General features: G+C 62.7%; 1 protein-coding gene across 1 annotated transcript in view; it reads right to left on the reverse strand.

Annotated features, from left to right (window-relative positions):
* Positions 1–12,579, reverse strand: part of ABLIM2 (actin binding LIM protein family member 2) — a 100,067-nt gene extending 87,488 nt beyond the window's left edge. The window contains exon 1 of the transcript XR_011651146.1: positions 12,507–12,579. The gene's annotated coding sequence lies outside the window, so the exon portion shown is untranslated. The remainder of the gene's footprint in view (positions 1–12,506) is intronic.

Here is a 12,579-nt window from a genome sequence, read left to right on the forward strand (position 1 = left end):
GTGTGAGCAGTGTCTTTTTAAGCCTTTTTCTCATTAAAATCGATGTCAGTGCCCTGTGGACACTTCCCCAAGGTCAGGACACCCGATCTCAAGCTCCGCTGAAGGTCACCGTCCCCAGCTCCCTGGCCCAGTCCCTGCCCCAGCTCCTCGCCGTCTGCACATCCCCCTTCTCCTGAGATATCTCAGGGTGGCGGGATATCTCAGGAAGGGCCTGGGACAGGGACAGGCAGCCCTGGCCTCAAACCACAGCTTTGCCTCCTTCTGGCCATGACCTTGGCCGTCCCCTCCCCCAACCCCTGGAGCCCGAAGTGTGTCTGAGGATTCTGGGAAAACCGTAAGGAGGTCACAAACACCCGAGTGCTCGGAGAATTAAGGGCCCCGGGAGAATGCGCTCTCTAATCCTGTGACCGCGAGACCTGCAAAGGCTGGCGCGCCAGCCCAGCTCCTCCTGGTCAAGGCCACGGCCAAGGGGCCTCGTCCAGGGCTTGCCTGCAATTCATCTCCATCACTCACGGAACTGGCCTCTGCCAAACAGGAGTGCAACCCGCGTCGGTTTGCTCACAGAGCCAGGCAACCAATGACTGAGACGCAGGGCTCCTGCAGGCCTCAGTGGGGGAAGGTGGGCGGCAGTGTGTTTGGTATTCAGAGCGGGCCTGGGTGCAGGTTTGCCCACCAGCAACCCATCTGTGAGGGCGACTGCGGAGAGGAGGGCCGGCGACAGTGGGCTCCTGGCACGGCCTGCCTGCCAGCCGCCCATTTCCTCCGTCCACGTGCTCCAGCCAAGCTCTCCAGACTGGGGAGCACGCAGCCCGAGCTGGGGCAGCTCCATCGTCTGGGACATGGACTGGAGAGGCAGTCCCAGGGAGGAGGTCACACAGCCTGGGACATTCCTACCTGAAGCCGTCCCTCTCCTTGTGGCCGCAGCCCCCAGACAGGCAGTGCCGAGGGAAATGAAAGCTTCTATTCCTGGCGTAACCCTCTTTCCTGGAACTGGGACGGCGAGGCAGGGCCGCTGCCGGGGTCTCAGTACTGGCCCAGGACCCCTCCCTGGGTCTCTGGGAGTCCCTGCTGTGTGGTGGCTTCCAGGCCAGCCTCCCGTCCAGCCACATGTCAGGGGGCAGGGACCCTGTGGGCCTCCTCTCCCTGGCCCAGCATTGCCCACCTGGTGGGGCACAGAGGGCCCCAGGGGACAGGTGAGCACCGCCGCCATGTGCCACGGCTCTCCACCTCAGCGGCAGCGGGCACATGTTGCCGCCACCAGCTTCACAACCGCCCTCACCATCCCAGGACCTGAAGAGCCACCAGATGTAACAAGATGTAAAGTCAGAGAGGCCGCTTATGTCCCCAGCTGTCTGCTCTTCTTGGATGAAATGACACTCCTGGCCGTGGCTGGGCTGCCGAGGGGGATGGGGGCGTCCCTGCTGCAGCGGAGGGAGGGCCCCAGGCCCTGCCTCCTGCACAAAGGTACAGGTGGGGGGACATGGGGAGGGTCCCTCAGCCCCCGTCTCCCCTCCACGGGTCCCACCCTGACTTCCCCTGCCGTGGGGACAAACAAGTAAGTCCTCTGCGCCCTGGCACACTGGGGCACCGACAGTCCCCAAACCTGGTTCAGCCCGGAGTCATGCTCCTGGGCCCCGCGCAGGTCTCGGCGTGCCCAGGAGTCTGCATTTCGCAGAGCCATAGGCCCCCGCGCCCCCCTCCCCACCCCTGCAGATGCAGAGGCTCGTTGGCTCCTCACGTCGTCACTGAGTACCTACTGTGGGCAAGATGCCATGCAGGGTGCCAGAAGGCTAGGGTGCACAAGGAGCAGATGGGGTGTGGGGCCCCTGCCTCATGCCCGGTGCTTTACCCAGGGCCAAGCTGGGGGCAGAGGTACGGATAAGGCTTCTCCAGTGCTTCCTCCTCTGTCCCCTCTGGGGCTCTGCACCTACTGCTGGATGGCCTTCTCCCACCACTTTGTCTGGCTAGCACCTTAGGTGGCGCCACCTCCTTCAGGAAGCCCACCAGGATCTCTCTCCCTTGGCAGCTTCACTAACTACCTCCTGTCCCCACAGCCTCCCTGAGAAGCGCATTCTCGTGGTGTGTTCTCATCACATACTGTCTGCCCTTCTCATTAGGCTGGGAGCTCCTGCGGGGAGGAGCTGAATTCGGGCCACCTGCAACACCTAACCAGCAGGTGGACACACTCAAGTGAAACCCCCAGGTCTGCCCCCACCCCTGCCATAGCTGAGTTGGTGGCTTATGTTAGAGGATGACTGTCCATGAGACCCAGGGGGGCCCTTCCTTTGGGACAGGGGGAGGGTCCTCTGCTACGGGGGTGTCAGACATCCCAGGGAAGGGCAGGTCCTCACAGAGAAAATAGGAATTTGGAGGGGGGAGGTCCGGGGAAAAGCTCTCTTTCCTGCAGGGTGGTGTCTAGGAGGCAGGTTGAGGACCCTGTTCCACCCCCCACCCCAAATGCAGAGCCAACCCCTACTGAGAGCTTGTGCTGGGCACGTCAAAGTCGGGGGAAGACAGGGTGTCAAAACTCAGAGCCGGGCATCAACGGGGGAGCAGCCCCCGCACCCCCAGCATGGGGGCAAAAATGGCCCTCAAGACCCCAATTTCCAGCAAGATGTTCTGTGCAAGGTGCCCGCCTTGGGGCTGGGGTTGCCCCCTCCAGGGCTCCCAGGCAGTGCGTCATCCCAGCCCGCCCCAGGCCAGCCACGAAAACTCCAGGACGCAGACGGCATATAAAACACGCCCGCGCTGACCCCAGAGCGGGATGGCAGACGGGAAGCTGACCCCCTCGGAGGCAGCTGACGGAGGGAGGGGAGAGAGTTCAGCACAAGCCCAGAGTCTGGAAAGAGGCCACCTGCGTTCCCACGCAGCTCCACCTCGACCGGCTGGGTCCTCGGGCAGGTTTCTGGGCGTCAGCTGGCCTCCGTGTCCCCACCTACCATGTGGGCTGTCACGGTAGCCACCCCCTGCAAGACACCTTCCTTCCGGAAGTCTGTGCTCTTGGAAAAGCGTAATGACATTCCTTGGCTCAGAAGACCAGTGGGGAGACGTGTGCTCTCAAGGGAGGTGGCACTGGGGGTGCTCCGAGAGCAGGGTGGGCCCCCCTTGCCAGCCACGTGACCTCGGGCAAGTCACACCTCCTCCTGTCTTAGTCTGAATACCCAGGTCTGCAAATTAGAAGGAACAGCCCCCACCCCACAGGGCTGTGGGGCATTGGAGCTGCAGCCTGCACAGCCTCCCCGCCCTGCCCCGCCTACTAGATGCTCCACAAACAGCAGACATGGCCCTTCATTAGGCGATCCATCACTGCCCTGAGCTCTGGTCAGCGGCGGCCGCGTGGGGGCTGGGCTCCGAGGTGGCCAGCACACACCCAGGATATATTTAGCTCTCTGTTGGAGCCCTGCCGGGGGCTCGCATTCCAGCCTTCTGCCGAGGACACTGAAGTCTTGGAACAGCCTCTAAATCCCCATCGGCCGCCCTGGAGCTGGCCCCAGAGCAGACCGCCCTCCCGTTCACAACCTCAGACCAAATCCTCTCACAGGACACACGCAAGCTAAACTCCTGTGCTGATAACAGCGCTGCCACCCACAGCCGCAGCTCCACCGTGAGTCCGCCTCCCAAAATAGGGAAGGCCGTGGCCTCGGCACGCGCGGCTGCTGCCAGTGAGTCAGACAGCTGCGCTCCAAGCGGGCCTCCGTGGAAGACTCCTGCCCCTTGCCTATCTTCAGATGAATCAGCAGGAAAAATAAAACAGCCCAGCATTAGGCAAAAGGGACGGCTGCCTGTAACCCTCGGGCGTCTTCTTCTCCCAGTTTTCCCGCATATTCTGTGGGGATGACACTGTCTAAAATTCCGGAGCCCGCATCTCCCGACCACCGGCGCTGACACCTGCCTCGTACTGACCCTTCACAGTCCCGCCGATGACCACACACTGTTCCTTCCTTGGCCGGCGGTTTTCCAGGTGTGGTCCAGGCCCCCTGGGGAACCCCAAGACCCTATCAGGGGCTGGCCGAGCCAAAGCCACTTTCATGAGAAGATTAAGGTGGTATTTTCCTTGTGTCCCAGTGTCCTGTGACGCTGTCCAGAGGCTGCCTCGCAACAGACGCACACAGACCAGACGCAAGGTTCCAGCTGCCCACGATGAAGCCAGATGCTGATGAAATTAGCCAGACTGCGCAGCAACGCGAGTCTGTTCACCGGAAACGCTCCCACGGCTGCACGGAGGGCTGTTAGGCCGGTTCGTGGGTTAACAGACATCTTAGAATTTCCTCCATTTTAGCGTCGAGTACTGTGAACGTCCGTAAGTCCACTCAGCAGAGCTCTTTGGGGTCCTCAGTCAGCTTGAGTGGGAGGGGCCGGAAGCCCTAAAGTCTGAGAACTTCTGCTGTGGATGGATGGTGATGTCCTGTGGACACTTCCCAGGGCGGAACACGCAACCCCTGCCCCGCGGTGGTTTTTCCAGCGAGAATCCCTGCCTGAGCTTCCATGCAGCCAGGACCCAAGGAATGCTGGCCGCCCCATAGCTGGGAGGGGCCGGGATCAGACTCCCCCCATAGTCTCCGGGGTCGGTAGGGGGCGGGGGGTGCAGACGCCCTGACTTCACCCACCCTCTGCGGGGCTGAGTCCCGCCTTCTCCAGCCCCGCGCCCCTCCGAGGGCATCGCCTACTGGAATACCTTCCTGCACTGGGCTGCCATGGGCCTCCTCCAAGCACCCCACTGCCCCCCACCCCAATCCACAGAGGGGCTTGGGTATATTCCTTCCTTTTCGTTCCTTCAACAGCTGCTGGCTGGCTCCTCCCGCTGTGCCCTTAGCAAGCTTCTGCCACAAAGACACAAGCAGGGAAGGGGTGTGGGGTGGCAGGAGGGGGGCCACGGGAGGAGAGCAGAGTAGCATCGGGGCAGAACCAAGCTCTCCTATGGCAGCCCCAGGCCTCGAAGGCCCCCGGCCGGGCTGGAGAAGGAAGGAACAGGTGGGATGAGAGGGCTGGCGGGAAGCAGTGATTGAGGCCCGCTGAGTTCTTGGGGTGGGCAGGGGTCCTCCTTCTTAGGTTCCAGAGATGTCCTGGTCCCTCAGCACTCGGAGCCATCGCCCACCAGCACTGTACCCCACACCTGCCCTGCACTGCACCCCAAGCCCACGCTGCACCCCACTCCTGTACCCATGAGAGGCAGGGAGGCACCTGGCTGGATGCCGGACCCCTTGCACACATATCACGTTTCCTGATTTCTGAGCACACGAGTGTGTGGTGGGAAGCGATGCTTGTAACCCGGCACCCCACACTGCTCCCCAGCACTTGCAGACGAGGCTTGGTTTCAGAGCCAGAGGCAAAGCGCTGGATCAGAACTGGGAATGAGAGCCCTGTCAGAGGCCCCTGAGGCCCATGGGGCCATGTGGGCTTGAGTGGAGGAGCATCGGGCTCCCTCCCGGGTGCCAAGAAAAGTCAGACCGTGCCGGACCCGGGCTCCCACACCCCAGGGGTGTGCACGGGTCCAGCCAGAGTGTGCACGGCTGCAGACCCTGCACGTGTGGGCAATTCACAGCGGAACAGAAGTCTGGGGTCAGGCACTCCAGTGGGTTCAGCATCCATGGCTCGGCGAGAGGGCTGGACGATGCCACCCGCAGGGGCCGCGTCCTCCATCCGGGAGTGGAGGGCGTCGCGGAGCATCTCACAGGCGGTGGCCGCTCGCCCAGGCAGCCCCCAGCTCCGCCCCATCTGGCCCCCCTCACTCTCCCGTGCTCCTGGGATGCCTCCCAGGAAAACCACCTGCACCCAGGTCCCCAGTCCCCTGGGGACCTAAAGTGAAAGAGCCGCAGGACAGAGGGGTGGATCGTCTTCAGTCCTGTGAAACTCGGGGCCAAGCTGCAGTGGGGTCCCAGGTCGGTCCTCGCATCTCTTCCCTCCTGGAATTCTGTGCCCAACTGCACGCCAACTGGGGCCTGGGAGAGGCCGGTTTCCTGTGAGCCCCGGGGCCGCTGAAGCCCCAGGAGCAGCAGAGGGCGGAGGGAGGCCGCAAGCCCGTGCACCGGAATCAGGACAAACAGACGAGGAGGCTGAGCTGCTGGCCTCCTTCACTGGACAGACGGTCACGGAACACCTGTCCCAGGCAGCCGGCGTGTGGGCCACACCGGACGGGAGCAGGTCAAAGGCCCAGCCTGCCCTGGGGACAGGTACCCGGTGAGGCAGGAGCCAGCGTGCTGTGCGCTGCGGTGACACGGGGCATCGGTTTCTTGTTCTGCTGCCTGGAATCGTGTTGCCAGATCGTCTCTCCAACCCTCGCCCGATGCTCAGAGAAAACAGACCTCAGGAGGAGAGGACACCACACACAGGAGGAGGTGGGGGCACCGCTGGTGTGTGCAGGGGCGGAGGGGGCACCAGCGGCTGCAGTGACCCTCTCTCTGAGCAGGACCAAGGGCCCAAGCCCTTGAGGATGATGCGGCCACTAATGTCCCAGGGAGCTGGGGGCTCTCTGGGGGCTGGACAGGACCTGTGGACAGGACTGGGACGGGCTGGGAGGGGGAGGGGCAGACGCAGCGGTCAGGAAGACGAGCTGCAGCCCTGTGTAAGCGGGGGCCGCACTGGCCCACCAGGGCGTCGTGTCAGGTTCATCCCAGCCAGAGAGGCCACGTGCACGGCTGGGATTCAGAGCATTCCGCCTGCCTCTGGGCCCGCTGCGCCCCAGGCCCTGCGCACCCACAGCCCGTGAGCAATCCCGAAAAGCAGGGGCTACTATCTCCACTTTGTAGGTGGGGAAACGGAGGCAGAGCAGTTCAGCACCCGGGTTGCAGGAACACAAAGAGCAAATGACAACTGGGACGGCCGCTCCGACGTGCCTGACCCCAAGGCCACCGCGACCACCCTCTCGTGCTCCGAAATCCTCAGCCGAGGCTCACGGTGTGCGGAGGCCCGAACACAGCGTGGGTGCCTGGCACTGCTTAGTGCATGCCTGGCTCGCCTGCCACATGCCTGGAAGCCCACGGAAGGCACGAGGCGCCCAGTGGGGCTTGCTGGGCTGAATCAAAGCAAAGGGGTATCACAGAACTCAAGGCACACCTTCCACCCCCCAGTCCTCCCCAGAGACACGAAGGGCTCAGCACTCTGCCAGCTCAGTGTCAGGCCAATTCCACAGATGCCACTTCCCTGCCAGGCTCCCCCTACCACCAGGGTCCCGCATAAAGGCCCAAGCGGAAGCATCACGTGGGGTCTAACACCTGGCGGAGCAGGGCAGTGGGAGACGCCGTGGCTGACCTGGCCTGTTTCCCAGAGCCAATGGCTTAGCCTCAAGCCCAGATGATCTCGCTGGGGACAGCGGAGGGCACAGCATTGTCAGGAGAAAGGGGCCACATGTGTGAGAATGGCAGTGGCCCCATTTTTACAGACAGAATCACTGAGGGACAGCCAGCCACCCAAGGTCACAGAGAAGTCTGGGCGGGTGGGGCTGAGAGTCCCTGGCCAGAGGGTCAGGGTTAAAGGGAGGCACAGGGGCTTGATGTGGTGAGGCTGTCTCATGGTTGGAGCTGCCTGGGAGGGGCCTGGGCCTGTGCTGGGGCCCCAGGCTGGAGCCCCCACAGACACAGGGGCTCTGCCTTCCTGGCTGTGTGCAGGCAGGTGGCACCTGGGAGAGGGGCTACACTTCATGGCCCAGGTGAGGAGATGGGACATGTAACACCCCTGTCGCTAAGGAGCACTGTCACGATGTCCTGAGTGGGTCAAGCCTCATCCAGCCCAAACACACAGCCACACGCTAGGAGGGCCGGTGAGTCCTCATGACAGCAGCTAGAGCATGCAAGGGGGGAGGGGACAGACAGTGCCCACCAGCTCACATCCAACTCTGTAGTTTAAAAATGGAGTCACATGACACCAGGCAGCCCACGGGCCCTCCTGGGCATTCATGTCCCCATTTGCATTGGGGACACCCCGGTGGCCCTGAGAAGGGCTATCAGATCTCAGGAGCGCCTGGCGGGCATGGGGCCTCAGGGAGCGCCCCGTGAGGCACAGCGGCCCCGACACTGAAGCAGGGTGCCACCAACACCCTAGAGACTGGCCGGCAATGGAAAGAATCCCGAGTAAACAGAGACGCCGCACTCAGGTTGCTCCACCGAGGCCGAGGCCGAGGCTGGGGCAAGCGGGGGCACCAGGGAGCCGGTGTCTGTGCGGAGGAGGGGTCTGGGGTCTAGCTTCCGGCCACAGCTGTTGGCCCTGAGGACCAGCGGCAGGACAGACCCCTGCAATGGGCCAGACCCTCCCCCTCACCTCCTGTTACCACCTACTGCCCCTGGCAGCTCACAGCTCTCCCACGACCCAGGTGACGCTCTGCAGGGTCGGGGTGCCCCACAGGCGACCTCTCCACAAGTGAGGGTCACACTTGCTTTCCTGGGACAGTAAGACTGGGCTTCCCTCGACTTCCTCAAACTCAGGACTCACTGGTAGAAAATACGCCATCTACCCCCACACTCCGTCATCGTCATCGAGAGAAACCTACAGAATCAAAGGGTCTGGAGTAGCCGGTTAGGAAGTGACCCTGAACGTGGGGGAAAGCAGGTCAGAGCTCGGTGACGCCCAGGCTGCGCTGGGCCCTGGGCCACGGCTGTTCTTCTCAGATGCGATTTCTGATGAGTCTCTGGGTTGGACGATTTGTCTTCTGCTGCACCGAGTTCCGGTGGCAGCGCTGGGAGGCGGCCTCCGTGCATCACCTGTGAGAGACTGCGGGACGGGGCCACCTGGGAGCCCTCCACTCCCAGACGAGGACCGCCCCGGAGCGGTGGACTGTGGAGCAGGGCGCACACGCCCAGGCAGGGAAGTGATGCCTCTGGTAGTCGGGGTGGCTCGCTGTGCGAGGAAGGCACGCACCACGAAGAGCGTGTGGAAAAGTCGCAGAAAGTCTGAAGACGCAGACGGGCAGCCTGGCTCCCTCCCCGCCCAAGAGCCGAGGATCTCTGCGGACCTCTTGGCGCATTTCCTTCTAGTCTTTTCTCCTCCGCTGTCTTTGCAGAGGGCAGATCATATGCGATGTGCGATTTTTGTCCTCAGCTGTTTTCTAAACTGAATGTTTCTTAAGCCTTTCCTTCTAACGTTAAAAACTCCCCACCTGTAGCTCTAGAACGCTCCCCCTACCCCCAGGAGGCCAGTTTCAGGAGGACAGGGGTTCTCATTTGTTCTGGTCCATCGCCAGCGCCTGGGGCCAGGAGCAGGGCTGGGCACATGGGTGGCGTCAGTAGGCGCGTGCTGCCGGGCTAGAGGACGGCAGGGCCGCCACCCCGCCACCCTGCCCCACGCACAGGGGCGCTGGCTCTGTGCTGTTGTCAGGAATGTTGACGGGAACAGGTCTGGGCCACGTCATTGTCCGCACTTGAATTAGGGGAAGAACTGAGCGTGTCTCTCTGTTCCAAACACCGGGGCCACTGCGGACCAGAGTAGGGGGCTGGGGCTCTGGCTCTGTCGCACGCTCTCCATTGCCCCGGGGAGCTCTTCTACTTCTCCAGGCCTCGGTTTCCCCCCAGGCGGGTGGGTGGCATCCCCCCGGTCCCTTCCAGCAGTGCAATGCTACCACAGTAGCCCTGGGAAGAGAAGGTAACTGAGCTGGCCACACAAGCTCTCACCTGGCCCTGCCCCCGTGTTAGGGACTGCATGGTGTCCCCCACAAATCCATATGTCGAAATACTAGCCCCCGGGACCTCCGAATGTGACTGTATTTGGAGAGAACGTTGTGGAGGTGATTAAGCTAAAATGAGGTCACTGGAATGGGCCCTGATCCCGCACGCCTGGGGTCCTTATAAGAGGAGATCAGGACCCAGACACACACAGAGGATGACCACGTGAGGGCACAGGGAGGAAAGGCCACCTACCCGCCAAGGAGAGAGGCCTCAGGAGGAACAGCCCTGCCTGCACCTTGACCTTGGACTTCCAGCCTCCAGGGCTGGGAGAAGCCAACTTTCCATTGCTCTAGCCCCTGTCTCGTTGCAGCCCTGGCAGGATAGTACAGCCCTCCACAAAGCCCTGACCCCTGGGGGATCCTGCCTCTGGGGCCTGCAGCCCCCCGGGAGCACAGCCGGCTTGGAGGAGCACGGGTCTTGCTCAGGGACCCGGTGCCCATTGGCGTCAGAGCTGGCACTGAAGCCCCTCCCAGCTTGGGTTCCTTCCTCTGCCCCTCTTTGTCCTATGGTGGCCACATGGGCTGCAATGCCATGAAGCCGCCACCACACTCATCCTCATCTACTAGGGACTCACAGCCTGCAGGCTGGCACTGTAGGCCAAGCTCAGGGCATTCCCTCCACACAACGGGGAAACTGAGGCAAGGGAGCCCGCAGCAAACGTGCCACACCTCGATCTGACTGGTGCAGAAGGCCGTCTCCTGCAATTTCCCTGCCCGCTCAAAATCAACATGCACAACACAAGGAGGCAGCCACCCGGGGCTGCAACACCACCAGAGCCTTCGCAAAGGCGTCCACGTCCTCGGACGGAGGGAAGACACTCCCGCAGCCCTGGCGGCACAAAGGCAAGGGGAGGGGGAGCGGGTTGCCTCGGGCCTTGCCTCTCCCCAGCCCATCTGGGCAGCTGGAGACCAAACCACATGATGACCAGCCACACCTGCTGGCACCGAGCTCCAGAATGATGCCGGCCTCCCATGGGGGTGGCCATCAGGGGACCTGCCCTTGTTGACAAGGGAAGCCCCGATTTGCCAGAGGTGCACAGCAGCCAGACAGTCACCAGGTGCAAGGGGCCACACCGCTCCCTGCCCCTGAAAGTGTGGTGAAAATCATCGCTGTGCAGATAATGGGCTGGCGCCAGGTCCGGGGCATGAGCAGCAGGTGCACAGGAGAGCATGCTCAGGGCCCGTCCCTACGGGCCGGGTACTCAGGGACGTAACCGTCTAGCACGTCCGTCACGAGCTGCTGAGGACCCACCACATGCAGAGTTCCTCCCTCACACCTCGTCCTCTCCAGGTAATGCAGCCAAGCCCAGGACCACCAGGGGGACACTGGGGTTCAAACCCCGGTCCCCTTGCTCTTTCCAACCATGACCCCCATGGCCTCAGGTGCCCACGTAGCCCTTCTCCAAGATTAAAAACAATGGGGGGCAGGGTTTCTTCCAGGGTTCTCTCTAATTACAGGAGCGCAGGAGGTATCAATTATGGTCCCAGAAATCCCCCAATTACCCTGCGTGCACCCTGCCATCATCCCCGCCTCCCATTAGAGAGATGTGTCTGGAGGTCCTGCCAAGTCTGGGGGTGCCCTGCTCCCAAGCTACCTCCAGATAACAGGTTGGTCATCTCAGAAATCCTCTTCCAGAGAATTCTGCCTCCCACTACCTGCCATTTGCTCTCAGCCACTGTCCCAACAGCCGGTGTGTCAGCCTCTGGTCCTAGGCTGGGAGGAGAAGGGCACGGTTTCCCTTTGGGGGAGGTGTTCCTGGAAACACAGCCCTCTCAGGACCAGAGCACACAGCAAGAACCCACTAAATGCACACTCCCTCTGCATCCCAACGCTGCTCCCCCCTCCCCCCCCCCCCCACGAGAAGCAGCTGTCCCCATTGGTTTTTGCACTGTGGCCAAGGGCCATACCGCAGTCTGTGGAGAGGCAGGCTCAGAGGAAAGAGCACAGGAGTCAGGAAGCATCAGGTTCAAGTCCCCACCCCGCTTTGGGAGCTGAGCAAGTGACTCAAGTGTGTGAGCCTGGGTCCCACCCTCAAAAATGGGGTGACGGCCCCTCCCTGCCAGGGAATGTAAGCGCAAGCCCTCCGCCCAGGGCCGGGACCCAGGCAGGAGGCTGTTAAAGCTGGGGCTCTCAGTCTGCTGTCCCGGCTCATCTGCCAAGGCCTCCCAGCTCCAAATCTCAGTTTCCCCAAGCCCCCTAAGCGCGGCTGGCTTGCGGAGAAGAGGGATTTTCCAGCGCCGCGCAGAGGCCGAGAGAGAGCTGGTGGGTGCGGCGCGGGAGGCAGCAGTGGGGATGCCCAGGGGTGAGGCCACAGAGACGAGCAGAGAGACGGGCGAGTCGGACACACCTGCAGGCTCTGTGCCCCAAAACCTGACGTGGGCGAGCCCAGGGTACTGGGATCGGTCTTAAGCCCCCGACCCAGGACCTACCTAGGCGTGCGAGAACCGCGCAAGGGCGGCGCCCCCTGCTGCAAAGCCCCCATGTCTTCGTCGCAGCTACGCGTCAAGATCGGCGGCGGCCCCGCATCCCTTGCGCGGATCCTGGCCGCCTCCTGCAGCCTACGATGCCCCCATGCCCCACTAAGAGCAGAGGAGTGGCGCCTTCCAGACCGCCAAGAACAGCCACTCCAGCCGGCGCGGTAGCAAGGGGGTGTCCAGCCCGTCCAGCAGAGCTACGTGACCGGGGCTCAGGACCAGGGGCTCGCGCCGGACACTCGAGACCACAGGACTGTGGGGCAAAAGTTGGGAGGAGCAGCGGGGCGATTTCCCCCTGTGTTGCAGGTGCAGCTCCCCCAACCCTTGCTGCGCTGCGACCCCGCTCGGGAATGTGCCGGTCCGCGGTCCCCACACTCACCTGCACTCATCTCAGCGGCAACTCGGAGTCAGCGGTCCCGGCGCTGCTGCAGCCCGACGCTCCTGCTCGCAGG

This window comes from Desmodus rotundus, chromosome 4, assembly GCF_022682495.2.
Source record: "Desmodus rotundus isolate HL8 chromosome 4, HLdesRot8A.1, whole genome shotgun sequence".
In the NCBI taxonomy this organism is placed as follows: Eukaryota; Metazoa; Chordata; class Mammalia; order Chiroptera; family Phyllostomidae; genus Desmodus; species Desmodus rotundus.